Below are 19,931 nucleotides of genomic sequence, written 5' to 3'. Positions count from 1 at the left end.
TTTTAGAAGTAAATTTTTTGCCTGTAGAGGTAAAAGTTAGAAAATTGTGTTTTTCTTGAAATGAAAGATATTGGGCTGTTCCTACCTCTGAAACCATAATTTCACTGTTCAGGAATTCTATAGCTAGGGACTTTGTCAATTTTTGTGCAATCTCAGTATGGTTTGGATTATGAAAAAAGCTTATCACATTGGGTAGCAAACTGTTTAAGATTTATTTCTGAGAAAAAGTTAGTAAATCTTCTGGCAGCCCTTTGAAATGTATTATGATTGAAAAGGATTCCCAGCTGAAAACACTGGAACTATTTTCTTTAGTAATCTACAAATGTTTTATCACCCTGTCATGTGATGGATAGCATTCAGAAATAGTTAAAGTAAAAGTAACTCTAAGTGCCCAGAAATTATGCAAAGTTTCACTCTTTTGAAAGAAGCTTTTAATGTGGCAATAATATATTGAAAGACTGGTTTCTAAGCTTAAATCTGGAGTCTGTTTCTAAGGATTAGGACAAGATGTTGTGCATTGCATGTTTTTAAAATTTGCTATAAATTAGTAATAACAATAAAGATCTACTCTGTCTGTCTGTGGTTGGATGAATCACATGACCATGTAAATAGTATGACTGAATGTATGAGATAAATACAGGAGAATTGTCTTGGCATCTTAAAGAAGCCCAACAAATGGTACTCCCCTGTCCCCACCTGAATTCTGAATGTAATAAAATTGAGATTAGAAATGAGGCCATTGGACAACATGAATAAGCATGAAGGACGTTATGTTAATGAAATAAGCCAGGAACAGAAAGATAAATACCATAAGTTCTCACTCATATGTGAAAGCTTAAAAGGTTTATCTCATAGAAGTAGAAAGGAAAATCATGGTTACTAGAGTCTGAAAAAGGGCGGGAGACATGAAGGGAGGTAGGATAATAGGTATAAAAATACAATTAGATACCTATCCCACTACTGGGTATATACCCAAAGGATTATAAATTACTCTACTACAAAGACACATGCACACGTATGTTTATTGCGGCACTATTCACAATAGCAAAGACTTGGAATCAACCCAAATGTCCATCTGTGACAGACTGGATTAAGAAAATGTGGCACATATACACCATGGAATACTATGCAGCCATCAAAAAGGATGAGTTTGCGTCCTTTGTAGGGACATGGATGCAGCTGGAAACCATCATTCTTAGCAAACTATCACAAGAAGAGAAAACCAAACACCGCATGTTCTCACTCATAGGTGGGAACTGAACAATGAGATCACTTGGACTCGGGAAGGGGAACATCACACACTGGGGCCTATCATGGGGAGGGGGGAGGAGGAGGGATTGCATTGGGGAGTTATACATGATATAAACGTTATGCACATGTACCCTAGAACTTAAAGTATAATAAAAAATAAATAAATAAAAAAAAAAAAAAAAAATACAATTAGATAGAAGAAATAGTTATTGTGTTTGACAGCACAGTAGGGTGATTATAGTTAATGAGAATTTCTAGTATATTTCAAAATAGCTAGAAGAGAGAATGTTTAATATTCCCAGCACAAGAAGTACCAAATATTTGAGGTGATAGATATGCTTATTACTCTAATCTGATCACTAGACATTATATATGTATCAAAACATCATTATGTATCTCATAAATATGTACAATTATATCTTCATTAAACAATTAATTTTTAAATGAAATGAGGGCATTGAAGGACAAAATATTTTGTTTCCACAGACCAAGTTGTAGGAGGTTCTATACAGTGTGGGAGGCAGGACAGAATAAGCTTCCTAGTTGACTTGCAGAATTAGTCCTAGTCACAGAAGACACTACAACCCTATCTGCTTGCCCTAAGTGAGCCAGGCCCCTTACATGTGTAACATGGGCAGCTGAAACAGGGCCATATGTTCTCTGTGGTCAGGCTGGCCCCCAGTGAGGAAAATAGAAATATGTGAGCTGAACCAAGCACATCCCACGTCTTCTCATCAACAAGTCCATCACTTCCACTGCCTCCTCTCCTACCTCTGTGGGCAGTGACTGGGAAGGTATTAAGAGTCTCTCCTACTGACTCCAGAAGTGAAGAAGAACAGGTCTCCCCTGACGGTGCTCAGCTTTGCATTCTCCTGGCTCTCTGGGTTAATGCCATGGTCCCATCAGGACTGTGGCTATTTTCCTAGGGGAAGGAAACTCAATAACAGACAGGATGTCCAACTTCAGTCTTGACTGGATTGCATCCCCAATGCTAACTACTACCCCTTTGGATAGACTTCGGAGAGCATTCTCTGGTTATAACTGCTGCATAACTAAGTACTCAAAACATAATGATGTACAATAACTTTTCAATGCTCACAGAATGAAGCAGTGTGAATGTCTTACACATGCTCCACCATCTCTGGAGTCTTGGCTGGCGCAATTTAACAGTTGGGGGTAACCACACAGCTGGGGAATCATTGAGAGGCGTCTTCATGCACGTGGCTGGTGATTGGTCCTACGTAGTTGAATCTGTGGTACCAGATCTCAACTGATGCTGTCAACCCGAGCGCCTACAGGTCACTACTCCAGGTGGTTCTTATGTAGCAACTCATGGCTCCAAAACAAATGTGCCAAGAGAACCAGGAGGATGCAGTATGGTCTTTTCTACCTAGCCCTACAAGTTAGGAACTTCACTTTCTCTGTATTATATTGTTATAAGCTAGTCACTGAAAGGGCCCAGATTCAAGATAAAAGACATAATCCCCCAACTCTTATAAAAGGAGTATCAAAAAATTTTCCGAAAATGTTAAATCCTCCACAGTTCAATAGTTGTTAGTATTGATTTTTTCCCATATGGATCTGAAAATAGTCAGAACAACAAATTAATTAGTTCCAAGACACATCTGCCACCAAAGCCAAAAACTTTTTTTCTATCTCATTTCCTATCCAAACTGTGTCCACTTAAGAATTTCAATAGAGCGTATCAGAAGATCCTTGGTGAAACTGAATTACAACAGTAAGATATTAAAATAATAAATTGCCTAAAGATGTTCTGCTAATAAAATTCTTACAATTATAGAAAATGTCCCATATGTTGGATATAGTCTTATTAACAGTATTTTCAGAAAGAAATTAAATGCAAATTCTAAAAGTATTCAAGTCCAAAGACTTCAAAATCCAAAAGAATTTAAATCCAAAATAAAAATGTCATGACCTTGTAGGACAAAAAAATTAATTTATCCCCAGTTTCTTTTTCTGCTCACATTCAACTGAAAAACAGAAACAATGACAACAATAACAACAACAAAGTAATAATAATAACTGGAAAAATTTCAAGTTCTTTCTTCTTAATAAGGCATTCACTCATTGAAATGACTAAAGTGTCTTCAGACCACAAACTTTTACTCCCAAGCCTTCCCTCAACCTCTCCAAACATTTCAGGAGTTCAGGTATCTGAAAGGACAAGACTTCACAGAGCATTCTCCTGCGAGGCTTTGGTTTAAAGGCAACTGATAGGTCCATTTAGAGAAAGAGACTGGAGTGGAGGCAAGCATTGAGCATTTGAGAGATCCCAGTGCTAACTCCTCAGGGTCTTTATTCACACACTAATGTGCTTTGTGAATTGAACCATGTAATGAATCTAAGCTTCAGAGAGCTCAAGACAGAGATGTAAGAGAGTTTTTTGTTGGTTGGTTGACTGGTTGGTTGGTTGGTTTTTGAGACGGAGTATCACTCTGTCTCACCCAGTCTGTAGTGCAGTGGCACGATCTCAGCTCACTGCAGGCTCCACCTGCGTTCCAGTGATTCTCCTGTCTCAGTCTCTTGAGTAGCTGGGACTACAGGCGTGTGTCACCACACCAGGCTTATTATTTTTTTTTTTTAGTAAAGATGGTGTTTCACCACGTTGGCCAGGCTGCTCTCGAACTTCTGACCTCAGGTGTTCCACCCATCTCAGCCTCCCAAAGTGCTGGGATTACAGGTGTGAGCCAGTGTGCCTGGCCCAAGATTTTTAATGTACCTCTGACCCATAGGTCAGGATGTCTAACCCATTATGCCAGTTGAAAGTCGTAAGTTAAAAAATTGGCCCTAAGGGTCAGAATTTAAACAGAACATTATAAATTCCATTACCATTATCTTGGCCAAAAGTTAAAGCCAGACATTCAGGCATCCCCAGAAATATAGCTAGAGCTGTTACAAACCAGCCATAAATTACCTTAATTACAGTGTCTCTTTTAAAGAGTTCAAAAGTGATCACTGTTCTGTCTCTATACCCAGCACATTTAGAAAACAAAGCAATATGCAGCCCCTAATGAAGGTAATGAAGCAAAATTTTATTCTTATTACCCAATGGTTAGTAATGGCAAAAATCATAGCAGAAACTCAATGGCACTGAGGGAGAAAGGATACATGGAGAAAATTATTTTTTTCAGCCCTACCAGACACCTACCCAATCTATGCCAGTGGCCCATGACCACTTAAATTTACAGTAAGGATAAATTAACCATCAAGAAGTTATGTCTGCCATTATGTTTGCCTTATATACAAGCATTAATCACTTCTGTCAAAGACTGGCGTGTAACATTTAATAGTCAGTTGTGGTCTGAATTGTGTTTCCCCAAAATATATGTTGACATCCTAACCCATGGTACCTGTCAATGTGACTTTATTTGGAAATGGGTTCTGGAAGTAATTAAGATGTAATTTAGTTGAGGTCACACTGGAGTAGGGTGGGCCTTTTATCAAATACGACTGGTGCTCTTATAGGAAGAGGAAAAGAGACGCAAAGACAGATACACAAGGAGACCATGATGAGGCAGAGACAGAGATCACAGTGATGCTTCTATGAGCCAAGAAAAGCTAAGGACTGCCAGCCATCACCAGAAGCTAAAAGAGAAGACTGAAACACAGCTGCCTCAGAGCCTCCAAGAGGAATCATCCTTGGAGACATCTTGATATCAGATTTCCAGCCTCCAGAACTGTGAGGCAACAAATAATCTGTTGTTTTAAGCCACCGGTTTGTAGTCACTTGTTCCAGCGGCCCTAGGAAGCTAACACACAGTCAGCCACCATTTTTTAATGTTTGGCCACGCACAGGTTTGAACCCTCACCTCTCCCTGTTTTCCTTCTACTCTGCACCTGGGAAAGTTTATAATAACGTTGAGGTGCTCCCTCCTTTGGTGCCAGTGGGAATTTCAAACTACCTATGGGAACCCCCACTCCTTCCTTATCACTAACCTCAGTAAAAACCCCAGGCTCAACTGCTTTCTCTGTTCTCTCAAACCATTTTTGGACCCACTAAGGAGCCACCCTGTTATCGCAAGAAAGCCTTGTTATATGAGCAATAAACCTTTCTATATCGTCTTGAGGGGTGTGTGTGTGTGTGTGTGTGTGTGAACAGTCTTCACATTTGGACAAAATTTGGGGTAAGGGACCTTTTCCTTTCTTCAGGATAATCAAATATGGAAGGCATTTGCCTTATTGCAAAGTTGAAAATATTTCAACATTGGCAATCCTATTCCTGAGTCTTATTTGTAGTACAACTCTATCCCCTTCAGTACATTCACAGTTTCTTCATTTCTGTCCCCTTTAGAGCCCCATGCTTCAGCTACCCCAGAATTGCACTGAGAGTGGGCTCTGTTTAGCGACAGAGGCATCCAGTTTTCTTGTGAGGAGGAAATGTAATCCATCGCTCAATCATGCCTGTCTGGGAAAGGTGCATGCTATTGGTGCAGCCCATGCATGTTTGCTAACACTGGCTTGACCCTCTGACCTGCCTGCATTTGCCCTGCCCCAAACAATCTGGACACCATTGGATGGAAGCCATTTGTAAGTACACACTTGCCTTGACAGCAACTGCAAAACATCTGTGAGTAAAGCTGCCATAAGCTCCAGTCACTGGCCAAAGTTAACACTATTTGCGCTGTGTGTCACACAGCCATATGCCATGTGGACTTGTCCAATGCATACATGACACAAGCTGCCACCATCCACAAGAGCACCTACTAGACTGGCCCTTACAGAGCTGCTCCAACTTGCCCCAGAATATTTACTCTTTGATTTTATTTCTCAACATTCCCAACAGGAGCACCAGGCATTGAAGTATGAGAGGAAGATTCAAGAAATAACTATTGGGAGAATCCGCTCCCGATGTTTAACGTGGGTTCTTTTCTATTTCCTAAGTGTCTCGGCTGGGTTGAGAAATAAAAGGAAAGAGCACAAGAGAGAGAAATGTAAAGCTGGGTGTCCAGAGGAGACATCACATGTCGGCAGGATCCGTGATGTTCCCCAGCCATAAAACCAGCAAGTTTTTATTAGCGATTTTCAAAAGGGGAGGGAGTGCACGAATAGGGTGTGGGTCACAGAGATCATGTACTTCACAAGGTAATAAAATATCACAAAGCAAATGGAGGCAGGGCGAGATCACAGGACCACGGGATGAGGAGAAATTAAAATTGCTAATGAAGTTTCGGGCACGCATTGTCATTGATAACATCTTATCAGGAAACAGGGTTTGAGAGCAGATAACCTGTCTGACCAAAATTTATTAGATGGGAATTTTTGTCCACCTGATAAGCCTGGGAGCGCTATAGGAGACCCAGGTTTATTTCATCCCTTCGGGCCTCGACCATAAAAGACGAGACGCCTTAAAAAGGGGCCGTCTATAAGCCTACCTTCAGGGTGCATTCTCTTTCTCAGGGATGTTCCTTGCTGAGAAAAAGAATTCAGCCATATTTCTCCTATTTGCTTATGAAAGAGGAGGAATATAGCTGTTTCCATCGGGCTCACTGGCGGCCAGTTCAAAGTTACCTCTCTTGTTCCCTGAACATCGCTGTTAGCCTGTTCTTTTTTAAAGATGCCCAGATTTCATATTGTTCAAACACACGTGCTCTACAAACAACTTGTGCAGTTGATACAATCACGGGGTCCTGAGGCGACATTCATCCTCCTCAGCTTACAAAGATGACGGGATTAAGAGATTAAAGTAAAGACAGGCACAGGAAATCACAAGGGTATTCATTGGGGAAGTGATAAGTGCCCATGAAATCTTCACAATTTATGTTCAGAGATTACAGTAAAGACAGGTACAAGAAATTATAAAAGTATTAATTTTGGGAACTAATAAATGTCCATCAAATCTTCACAATGTATGTTCTTCTACCGCGGCTTCGGCCCGTCCCTCCGTTCGGGGTCACTGACTTCCCGCAACAAATAATATTTTCTTCCCTTCTCCATGCTGAGCAAACTGATAAATAAGGTACTTCAAAAGCAAATATAAGTCAGTGCTACTTTAGTAATTTATATACTTAATACTTCATAAGTACATATATATATACATATTCATAGTATACATATTTAAATATTACTTTATTATTGAAACAGGCTAAAATGGGGCTTAGGTTAATGTGAGGGATAAAAGGGCTTGAGGCAGTTGTAGACAGATGTACCCATCCCGTCCTAGGCAGCACTGGGTTACTCATGCAGATCTACTCCACCACCTCCAATTCCAGCAATGGCCAAGGTCCTCACCTCCTCACTGCTGCACTGGTGGATTTTCCTCACGTTAAAAGCAAGTGTTCGCCAACATCCTATTCCATCATACGTCAATCTCACATCGATGTTAGAGATCATATGAATGATCCGATCACGGTATAGGAGTAACAATCTTGCAAAACCAAAGCAAAACCTTCCGTGACTTGCAAATGTTTCATATAGAAACTATAATGGGGATTTTAAGTTTTATAATCATTTCTATCTTACAACTTGAGGAAACAAAGATTTTATAACCTCTTCAAAAATCAGATTGACGTTGGAGAAAAATTTTCCTAGACCTTTAAAATGACAGCAAACATTCATTTTTATCAATACAGGATAAATTCTAGAGAATCATATAACAAGTGGTTCTTAACTGGGGTTGATTATCCCCTAAGGGACATTGGGCAATATTTGGAGACATTTTTGGTTGTCTCAACTGGGGCAGGTGCTGCTGGAATCCAGTGAGTAAAAGCCAAGATGCTGCTAAACATCTTAAACTGTACAGGATGCTTCTCCATAACGAAGAATTATCTGACTCAGAATGTCAATAGTGCTGAGGTTGAGAAATCCTTCTTTAAGATATACCACAGGACTGTGTGGCAGTATCTATTTAAGTATTTATTTTTAGAATATCACTTCATTCAACATATGTCATACTAGTAATGATATCATAATCCAATTATCTTGGGACACAAGTTGCTTTTTCAGAAGGCAGCACAAAACAAGGAAGCTCTGCAGTTGTTCCAGGCTGTGTAGCAGCAAACCTACTACCTGGGCCATCTCATACTTCCAGATGTGTCTTAATAGAGACAGATGCCAGGAGGAGCTTCTGGTAAGCTCCAGCAAGAGGCTGTGGCTAGATCTCTACGTTTGGAAGAAGGCATGTCATCTGCAAAAAGTAACTACATACACCATGTATAAAATGGTCCCTGATTTACTACTGGGTCAGAGTGGAACCAGAGATACAAAGTCATCAAGTGACTTCATGGACAAAAATACTATATTGTGTGCTCTCAGAAACACCAAGTTATAGGTGGACCCAGCCATAATCTATAGTACAACGGACTAATCACACCCAGTATCAAACATGAGCAGGTTCAGAGGTCACAAGTAAGTTGCATAAACTGTTGACCTAGACTCTCATGTCACCTGCCAGTAGTGAACAGGTATCTGTCCTAAGCTCACACCTATGGCATCATGGCAGCAGGGAGTGGGGTGAGTAAAAGCAAAGGAAAAGAATTAAAAGCTCAGGCTTTGTTCATGAAACAGTGAGCCTGCTAGAAATTTGGGTGCATATCAAAAACGAATGGTAGCTGGCCGAATGGCACAGTGGCTGATGCCTGTTAATCTCAGCACTTTAGGAGGCCAAGTTGGGCAGATCACTTGAGACCAGAAGTTTGAGACCAGCCTGGCCAATATAGTGAAAACCTGTCTCTACTAAAAATACAAAAAATTAGCTGGGCATGGTGGCACATGCTGTAATCCCAGCTATTTGGGAGGGTGAGGCACAAGAATTGCTTGATCCTGGGAGATGGAGGTTGCAGTGATCTGAAATTGCACCACTGCACTACTCTAGCCTGGGTGACAGCAAGACCTGGTCTGAAAAAAAAAAAAAAAAAAAAAATGGCTGCTTATCTACAGTCCAATGGCCAGAGGTTCAGGCGATGTGCCTGGCCATCCACTTTGTGTGAAAACAGATATGGCTGAGATAAGGGTGTATCATGGAGAGTGCTGACTGTCCAGTCAGAGGCCTAGGAGGAGCAGGCCTGGTAGACTGGATTCAGAGAGGTCTGGGGAGAGGCATGCAGATGAGATACACGGGAGGCATGGGAGTGGGAACAAAGTGTGGAGCTCCTTCTAAATCAGGTTACTGCCCACAGAAGCAGCTACTGCCAAAGAGACACTCATCAAGCAAGCAGACAAGAAAAATTAACAAATAAATTTTAGTCAGACTCCATTCTCAGTCATCCCGGTGCTTATGCAATGGGCTCAGATGAAGCAGCCATCATGGTAGAGATGCATGGGTCCAAAGGCAAGAGATTCCTTAGGCCAAGGGTGAATTAGCTACAGCAGCTGCTGAAGCTCTGTCATGCCACCATCAGGGACCAATGCTGAAAGCATCTCTCAGAAGGTCTTTATTGGACATTATTTGGAAATGATTATATCAGATCCCTTCCATTCTTCCAAGTAATATGTAAACTTGGATGGGATAGACCTGTATTCCAGGTAATAGTCTGCCTTTCCTGTCTGTAATATCTCAGCGAGCCCTCTTATCCAAGAATGCAAAGAATGTCTACTCTGCTCACATAGGATCCTACATATGATCACCTCATTTGCAGAGACCCCCTTTAAAGAAATGGAGGTAAAGCAGTGGGCATATGACCAAGGAATATCCCCATCCATCCTACCACCTCCCACAGCATGCAAGAGCCATGGCCTGTGATAACGCAGGCTTTGTAGATGCAGGGAATCACGAGCTTCAATGTGACACCCTGCAAGGGGATGGGGTACTATCCTTTATTATGTAATACACGCATTAAATGAATCGTCATTATATGGTCCTCAAAATGTAAAATACATGTGTCCAGGTAGAGAGTGTGGGAGGCAGCCATTCACTGCCATCCACATTCAAGGGATTTGTACTTCCAGTGTGCACAAATATAATCTCTGTGGGTTCAGCATTCCTGATTCCCAGAAGAAATCACTTCCACCAGGAGGAACAACATGGATTGCACTAAAAGTTATTACTGCTCAGTTTATGTTCTTTGTGCTAGTGAAGTGACTAGCTAAGAAAGAAGCTGCTATATTAGCAGGAGCAATTGACTCTAATCATGAAGAAATTGGGCTGCTGCTACATAATTGAGACAGAGTAGAAGATATTTTGCACTCTGGTGATCCACCAGGATGTCTTTTGTTACTAGCATTGCTGGATTTAATTCTACTGCCAATCACAGCCATTAATAAGGGCAAAATAAACAGGGAGTCGGATCCTGCAGCAATGTGAGTTTGAGAAAACCCTCCCTTCACATACACACACACACACACACACACACACACCCCACACCACTGCCACCACCACCACCACAAGTGCCAGTCAGTGGGGAGGAGACTCTAAACACTAGTGGAGAAGGGAAATCTTGGGTATGAGAGAGTGTTGGGACCAACCCTGCAGTGGGAGCTATCATTGGTCCCACTAGCCTTCCTCATAGTTTTCTCAGAAAAAAAAATGTAATCCTGGAGAAGCCCTGTGTGCACTGAAGGAACTTAATGTGAGAAGCAAGTGTACGTGAGCGCCCCAGGGACTGTCGAGAATGCTTTGTTTTCAGGTGCCCAGACATGTTACCCCCATGCCCATCCCCTGCTGGTAAAACTCAAAGAGAACACTTTCTCAAGAAGAATTGCCCTCAGACAAACAGGAACCACTTCGCCTTTGAGACTACTCCTCCCAACCCTTGAGGACAGAGTATAGCCAATAACTGAATTGGGGATACAAACGTTGACCCCTTTGGCTCAAGACGCGACCAACTCTTGTGCGATTGAGGTGTGTGCCACTGGATACCGTCATCACTCGCCACACAGGTCTGTCGAGCAGCTGAAGTGAGACACATTGTTCGCACACTAGATTTCAAAGATTTAGTATAAAAAGAAACATAAGATGTTGATATGGTTTGGCTGTGTCCCCAACCAAATCTCAACTTGTATTGTATCTCCCAGAATTCCCATGTGTTGTGGGAGGGACCCAGGGGGAGGTAATTGAACCATGAGGGCCGGTCTTTCCCATGCTATTCTCGTGATAGGGAATAAGTCTCATGAGATCTGATGGGTTTATCAGGGGTTTCTGCGTTTGCTTCTTCCTCATTCCTCTTGCTGACTCCATGTAAAAGGGCCTTTAACTTCTCGCCATGGCTCTGAGGCCTCCCTAGCCGTGTGGGACTGTAAGTCCCATTCAATCTCTTTTTCTTTCCAGTCTCGGGTATGTCTTTATCAGCAGTGTGAAAATGGACTAATACAGATATCTTATCAAATGTTTAACATTGATACATGCTGAAATGTCAATACTTTGGATGCACTGGTTCAAACAAGGTGCTTAAACCATCTGTTTCTTTCTACGTGTTTAAATGTGGCTACTAGAAAATTTAAAATTACCTGTATGGCATGCAATACATTTCCACTGGACAGCAATGCTCTAGAGTTGTCCTGTGGGGTCAAGCTGAAGCCAGTCTCCAGGTAAGACACATTCTTGCCGAGCTGGATTCCCTGTCCTGTCCTGATCCCCCCATGCTCTTCTCCTGAGGATGCTCCCTCACTAAATCACTCCAACAAGAGTCCCACCTCAGCCTCTGCTAGAAATCAACTCTAAAATACTTGATGTTTGTAGATGTTTGGTCTTCAATGCCCTATAAATAACTGGATCTGATGTAAATCTTCAAAATAAAAACATGTAAAGAAAACATAGCACACACATAACACTATTACACTACAAAATTATATGAGAACCATATGCTTATCTCATGATATTAGAACACAATGATATAAAGATGTGCGCAGTGCAAGGCAACAACATTAATAATGGTTTTGATCAGAATACTACTAAAAAACACAATTTAAATAATAAGGCTCTTATGTTAGCTCACAGTCAGCATTAATTCACCATCAAGTTGGAGAAAGATGTTTGTGTTTCACAGATCCCCTTCCTGGACTTTATATTTAAGATTATCATCACTGCTTTTGACGAGCAAACAACATTCAAAGGATATGATATTTGGCGTATGATAATTGTTAGCAAAAGTGCATCCTGTGAATGAAGAGTTGACCTCTCAAGAAAAAGCAATTCACAAAGAATGCTGCCGACAAGCCTGCCTGCATAACCTTATACTGCCACATGATGTCCCTCTAATGCCAAGTTCTAAGGTTGGAATTAACCCCAATACAGGCTTTGTAGATAAAAATATTCAGTTAGAACAACAGAGCACACAGATCTTACAACATAAGGTGTTTTTAATTGGTTAGTTTATACTGGACTTCATATATCACATATCAAAAAATGCATCTCTGGTTAAAGAGTTCTGGACATGGACAAAGCATTGTGATGAGGACGCCTGGTGAGAAGTGCGAGCAGTTCAGCAGAGTCATGGGTGTGTGAGCACTTGGGTTTTCATTGCCAGATTTGCCTTCAGGCCAAACAGGATATACAAAGAAAAACCTATGACTGAAAATGCTAGCGAGAAATTTTAGAACATGCAAGTCATAGAGAAATTTACAAAGCTTAGTGAGTCAGAGATCACCTGCAAAGAAGCAAGGATCAGAATATCAGACATAGCAATAAAAATAGATGCAACAAAAGAAGGAGTAGGATATTTTTAAATATTTAAGGAAAAAAATGTTGGATATAAAATTATATACCCAAGCAAATGTCCTTTTAAAATGCTGCTATAGGCCCGGTGCGCTGCCTCACGCCTGTAATCCCAGCACTTTGGGAGGCCAAGGCAGGCAGATCGCCAGAGGTTGGGAGATTGAGACCATCCTGGCCAACATAGTGAAACCCCATCTCTGCTAAAAAAAAAAAAAAAAAAAAAAAAAAATCCAAAAATTAGCCAGGAGCGGTGGCACACGCCTGTAGTCTCAGCTACTCAGGAGGCTGAGGCGACAGAGAGAGACTCCGTCTCTAAATAAATAAATAAATAAAATGTTGCTATAATAAAAAGATATTTCAGCAATATATAGTTTCAGAAATTCTTCTCCCTAAACAAGTCCTGTATAAACTTTCATGAAGGAAATAGTAAAATGAGTTGCTGCAAGAGATATGGTAACGTGGATCAAATGAAACCCTGAAGTATTTTGTGGTCTGAAAATTCAATTGCTAAATAATTTTTTTAAAAAAGAATATCCATAAAAACTCAGTTCTCAATCCCTAGAAAATATGAGCAGGTTGATAAAAGAGAATTTAAAAGAACTACTCATACCTTTCACACACTTTGTCTTCATCCTGCCGAGTTCTGGAAAATAAGATTTAGAGAACAGTAACAAAAATTATCAAGTATTTCTAGCCTGAGAAAAAATAAAAATGTCAACTTTTATAAAAATATGAAAAAAATAAACAAGGATACTCATTTTCAGAATGCTGAATTAGCAGGCATTTCTTCAAATCTGAAACAGACTTAAAATTGTGATATTTGAGTCACTGCACATAAAATCTTTGGTATTTGTGGTTTAAATATACATGATGCATAAAATTTCTCCCTAAGCAAGATGATGACTATAATCCCTTGTTGTTGTCATACTGTGTCATTCAAAACATTCTGCAATGCTGACGACAAAATACAGTCTGGATTTTATAATAATTTATGTTTGTACCCTGCTGTTCTGGCTAATCGCTACACCCCTAATGCTGCAGCCTCTGGTAATAAAAAAACTTACAGACAGGCACTTCTTAACTATTTGTCTTTTCAGAGCTAGGTGTCTGCTGTCACCTGTGCCCCTTAATGAGCCCTAGAACCCACTTCCCTGAGGGAAGCTGACTATTCTCTTCTGTTCTTCCCAGAGGACAGGTTTACAGTTGCTTCCATAGCAACCACTGTTAATTGCTTTCTGACTTTTTAAGCTTCTTAGTAGCGTGGGTTTCTTTGCAAAGATATTATTCTAGAAGCTTTCAGCTCTTGAAATCTTGTCTTAAAGAGCTTGGCTTTGTCTGTGATCAATCTTCATTCTAAATAAAGCAGAGACTTTGTTGTTTCCCCATTTGCAAGTGTATCTGCTACCTCTCCTGGAAATGCAGAAACGCAGCCAACATGTGAGTCCAGGCAGTTGTTCAGACCTTACTCTGGTGCTGAACTACATAGTTCCAGCAGATGTCACCATTTTTATCAGTAAAGGAACCTAAAGGTCTTTCTAGGTTGATAAAAATAATCTTAGCTTTTACGAGGCATCCCAAAGTGGAAAGGGTAAACATGCAATAAAGTGTAAAACATTTTTAATCCTTGAAGCTATAAAGGAATTTGGAAGTCCTCTTAGGTAAATTCTCAATTTAAGCAAGCTACTGTGAGTTTATTTCCTAAATCTAAAGTTAATTATCTATAGCGATTAGCAACTCTGAACACTCGAGGTTGATATGAGGGTTTATTGCAACAAAACACTATGAAATCTATATTTTCAGTGCTCTTTTCAAAGAAATCTCTAAAGTTGTCTAACTTCTTAGAGCATGCTTAAGTTTAAAAGATATAGATAGATAGATAGATAGACAGACAGTTGTCTAACTTGTGACTCTAAGGTTACTTTTCCTCTCCATTGTTGAGTATTAAAATATCTTCTCATCCCTGTTTGCTCCTTCCTCAACCACAAGGTAATTTTCAAAGGGACTTAAGCAAGAATATTTGTAATTTTGACAGATTAAGGAACCAAGATGTGATGACATTTCTCCTCTGTTCTTTAATGTTTTCATTGACTCTTAGTAAACAACACTAGTTTTTAATTCTGAATCAGCAGTCTTATTTTCCAGGACAAAGAGAGTGTGTGTGAAAGGCATGAGTTCTTAGTACTATTCTTTCAGACCCACCTCATTAAATCCCTTTGCCTGCTTGGGGCTGATGCAGTTGGCTTTGGCTCCATTTCTGAGCTGTTTTATTCAAAAAGACTTGCGAAATGACATAAAGATCATTAACTGAGTCTACTTTTTCTCTGAGTCACTCTAGCTTTAGCATAACCTTTCCCACCAACTCTTATATCTTTCTTTTTCATTTAGTTCTCCTTATACATTGGATGTCTTTATTTTGTCCCTAAGCTAAATCAGTCTATGGGAAGTCCCCAGCCCAAGAATCTGGAAGGGAGCTCCACCCTTATCTGATGGATGTTTAGCCATGATGGTCCCTGGTCTATAAAACTTGTAACTGTAACTGGCATAGCAAGGATGACTCAAAATCATAGTTTGTTTGTTTTTTTTAATATACATAGATCTGGGAACTAGGGTATCCTAAAAATTTTAAGAGAAAACTGGAAAACCTTAACTCTAAATAGATGAATTCATGTTGTCTGCAGGCAGGTGAGGGTTACAAAAGAAAGATCACTATGAGACATCCCTATAGAAGCCTTCAAGAAGGCCAGGCACGGTGGTTTATGCCTGTAATCCTAGCACTTTGGGAGGCTGAGGCAGGCAGATCATCTGAGGTCAGGAGTTCAAGACCAGCCAAGCCAACATGGTGAAACCCCGTCTCTGCTAAAAATATAAACAATTAGCCAAGCGTGATGGTGAGACTACACGCCTGTAGTTTCAGCTACTCCAGAGGCTGAGGCAGAGAACTGCTTGAACCTGGGAGGCAGAGGTTGCAGGGAGCGCCACTGCACTCCAGCCTGGGCGACAGAGCGAGACTCCATCTCAAAAAAAAAAAAAAAAAAAAGCCTTCAAGAAATGCCAAATACACATTTCAAGGAAAAAGACTTGAAGCTACGATTATTATTAACCAAACAGTTTATGGTATCCACCATAGAAATACTAGAAATAATTTAAAATCACAGGGTGATCGAAGAAAAGCCCTGTGCTTCCATAAAAACTGGCCCAGAGGAAAGAGATTTAAGTTTCCCTCTTGAAGCAGTATATTTTATTGAAATTAGCTTCTCCACTTTCTGAACTTTAATGTTTGAGTAACTCAAAGCATATAACATGAATAAAGTTCCTCAGAGTACTCTTAGAGTACTAAAGCCAAAGGACTGAGAAAGTACTTTTATATGAGAAAAATAGCAAGTATTTAGTAGATACTATAATTTAAATCTCAACAACTGTAAACCATTCTCCTTAGATATGAGATGCGTTCAGTTTTATAAAAATAAATAAAAAGATTTATTTCCTCCAAAAAGAGCTTTGCTTGCACTAATGCAAACAATTTTCAGTACTTTTACTGAAGGAGAAATGATGTTCAGAGATTTCAAAATCTCAAGACTATTGTCTGTCTGAAGAGTTTTGATCCAAATAAATTCGACAACTGACATATACCTGAATTAGCATTATTGTTTAGGAGATTATATAACGATATTATATTATATATACATATACAAAATTGTTTATATTATATATGTATACATATTTATACAAAATTGTTTATCCCTCTGGCCACTAAAGTGACCTTGAGGCAATGGAACCTCAGATGGGACCAACCCAATATGCAAATGTAGAGTCCAGATTATAGTTCCTCAAAATCAATTTTCCATGAAAAGGAGCCAGGGTATTTTGGAAGGATCACTGATTCCAAGTCTGGGGAAGGAAAGTGTAAGAGAGTGTGCACGTTTTCATATAAGCCAAAGTTTCATTCAAGGGTTAATGGAATCAGATCAAAAGGACACAGAAACTAGATTATAGGGGTTTGTGATCATATCAGCATCAAAAATAGAAAAATACTTATGGTTAACTCGAATACATTAAATCTATGCAGTGGCTCACCCCTGTAATCACAGCACCTTGGGAGGCCAAGGCAGGCAGATCATGAGGTCAGGAGTTCAAGACCAGCCTGGCCAATATGGTGAAACCCTGTCTCTACTAAAAATACAAAAATTAGCCAGGTTGGTGGCGTATGTCTGTAGTCCCAGCTACTTGGGAGACTGAGGCAGAAGAATCGCTTGATCCCTGGAGGCAGAAGTTGCAGTGAGCCAAGATCGTGCCATTGTACTCTAGCATGGCAGCAGAGTGAGACTCCATCTCGGAAAAAAAAAAAAAGGAAAAGTCTTAAATCCATAATGACCTACCCAAATAAATATTAATTTAAATGTGCCAAAGAAGATCAAGATATCAGAATACTTCTGCTGGAACCTTATTACTCAGTCCTTTAGATAATGTTGATACCTTTCTTATACTGATAAAGGATGCAGAATACAGTTCAGTATTAAATACATCATGTAGAAGACATTTTCTGACTCAAGGGATTGACTTCTTAAGTGTGGTATTCAGTCAGATGAAGATATATGAGACATCCACAACCAATCTACTATTATTTTTTAAATCAGTAGGATTTGCTTACTTTAAGAATATGAATGAGAGTGAGATGACATTAATGTTTAACATTTTTAAAATTCAGGGAAAAGATGATAACAGATTATAAGTGTTCTGATCGATTGCTTATCTTGAGTAAGCTACAGACATGTATGAGCAGACGGAAGTATTACATGAGTGGGTCACTCTGTTGAAACTATGAAAAAATGGCATAATAACTACAAATAAGGTTCAAAATATTTCTTCAGAGTCCTGGAAAAGTATCTAAGTGATCCTCTTGGACTAAGTCTATAGAAACTGAATAACCTAATTAAATGTAATATTAATTGACTTTCATAATTGGATTAGTACCTTTGAACCCTAGGGAGACTTAGAAGTAAATATAGATTTTTTTAAGAAAAAGAAAACAGCACTAAAGTTTTTGTATTTTTATATTTTTAATGGATAAGAGAATCTCACCTGTTGTAATGATGATCTGAAATCTAATCTGAAGTATGTAATAATGGAATTCATTTAGATGAAACCTCACATTTTATATTTTAGTATTAAAACAACTAAGAGAAACTTAAGTTTACTGTATTTATAAATATAAATTCTACTCACATGAACGGTGCGTAAGGATTCCCATTGTTCTACAACCACACAAAATGAAAGTCAATGGTATGTCAATGAGGTCTTATTTTTAATTTATTACATTCTAATGAAGTAGAGCAGCTTTGAATATTATTTGATGTTTACATTTTCTCTTCTATAAAATGTCTGTCTCTATGTTTTGCCCACTGTTATGTGCTTTGTATTTTTCTTATGTTTAATTAACTTTTTATAGTAGTTATTTAGTTGCACATAACAATTCCGATTCTGTTGCTTGTCTTTTCACTTTACTTTCTTCATGGTGTCTTTCAATTAGTATATCAATCTTTTCCCTCTGACTTGCAATATTTGTATGCAGGAAATCCTCTTCTACCTCTAAGTGTCAAAGATGTTCCATATATTCTTATCAAGACTAATGTTTTGCTTGCTCATTTGTCTTTTTTCTTGCTGGAACTGCTTTTTGTCAATGGTGTAGGGTTTGGACCCAAATTAATTGTTTTGTCTTTATGGAGATTAAAATTGTCTGAGCATGTTATACGCTTTTCTCCAGTTTTTTCCAATGTGATATGATATATCAAGTCATGTGTCAAGTTTCCATTAATGCCTGAATTCCTTTCTGAGCTATTGTATTCCACTGGTCAGTTGGTCTATCCCTGCGTGAATGCTACATTGTCCTCAGTAAAATCTTGGTATCTAGCAGAATAAGCTCTTCCATCTTAATTTTTCGGATATACTTGGACTTTTGCTCTTCTCTATAAATTTTTATCAATAATATATCAAGGTCCCTGAAAAAAACTTCTTAAAATTGTCATTGAAATTTCATTGAATCGATAGATAATCTCGGGGATAACAGATACCTTGTGTTGTTTTCTATCCACTGCAGTGCTTTCTCTCTCCATTTATTGGTATCTTGTTTGATTTCTTGAAATAGTGTCATAATTTTCTTCCTATAGCTGCCACATTTTTATATAATGTAGCATTTTGTTACTAATATTAATGATATTTTTAAATGCATGTTTTCTCTTGATTGCTATTTTATTTATTTATTTATTTATTTATTTATTTGAGACAGAGTCTTGCTCTGCCACCCAGGCTGGAGTGCAGTGGCGCGATCTCAGCTCACTGCAACCTCCATCTCCCAGGTTCATGCCATTCTCCGGCCTCAGCCTCCCAAGTAGCTAGGACTACAGGCGCCCACCACCACGCCTGGCTAATTTTTGTATTTTTAGTAGACATGGGGTTTCACCGTGTTAGCCAGGATGGTCTCGATCTCCTGACCTCGTGATCCGCCCACCTCGGCCTCCCAAAGTGCTGGGATTACAGGTGTGAGCCACCACACCCAGCCTTGATTGCTATTTTAAAGTAACACAATTTATTATTGCATAATGACCATAAACCTAGCTACTTTGGTAAACCTTTACTAATGCTTATAATTTGCATGAACTTTTTTTTTAATTTACTCCTGCCGAATACATGAACTTTAAATAAAATTTCAATATAGATTGCCTTATTCATGATTAGTAACAATTTTGCTTCCCTTTCCCATCCTTATACTATCCCTTTCTCCTTTTTCTTCTACTACTCAAGCTAGGACTTTCAGTACAATATTTAATAGGTATAGTAATATTGAACGTCTCATCCAATTCCAGATACTAAAGGAAATCCTTCTTTTTTTTTTTTTTTTACTCGTAACAATGTTTGATGAATATTATTGATCCTTATTGTGTATCCTGGTGTTTCTCAACATTTTGTGCAGGATAACACCCAGAGAAAATTATAATTTTTTAGGGCACATTGATGTAAATCATGAGGCTGCTTAAGGGAAGCAGCAATAGACTACAGCATTCTGCCTGCTTCAGGT

The 19,931-nt window shown here is 39.2% G+C and overlaps 1 protein-coding gene across 1 annotated transcript in view; it reads right to left on the bottom strand.

The window, feature by feature from the left end:
* The window catches only part of CCDC102B (coiled-coil domain containing 102B), a 353,588-nt gene that overhangs the window by 320,412 nt on the left and 13,245 nt on the right, over positions 1–19,931 (bottom strand). The window contains exon 3 of the mRNA XM_033175326.1: positions 13,470–13,502. The gene's annotated coding sequence lies outside the window, so the exon portion shown is untranslated. The remainder of the gene's footprint in view (positions 1–13,469; positions 13,503–19,931) is intronic.

Source organism: Trachypithecus francoisi, unplaced genomic scaffold (assembly GCF_009764315.1).
Source record: "Trachypithecus francoisi isolate TF-2019V2 unplaced genomic scaffold, Tfra_2.0 Contig01474, whole genome shotgun sequence".
In the NCBI taxonomy this organism is placed as follows: domain Eukaryota; kingdom Metazoa; phylum Chordata; class Mammalia; order Primates; family Cercopithecidae; genus Trachypithecus; species Trachypithecus francoisi.
This window is presented reverse-complemented; position numbering and strand designations above follow the sequence as displayed.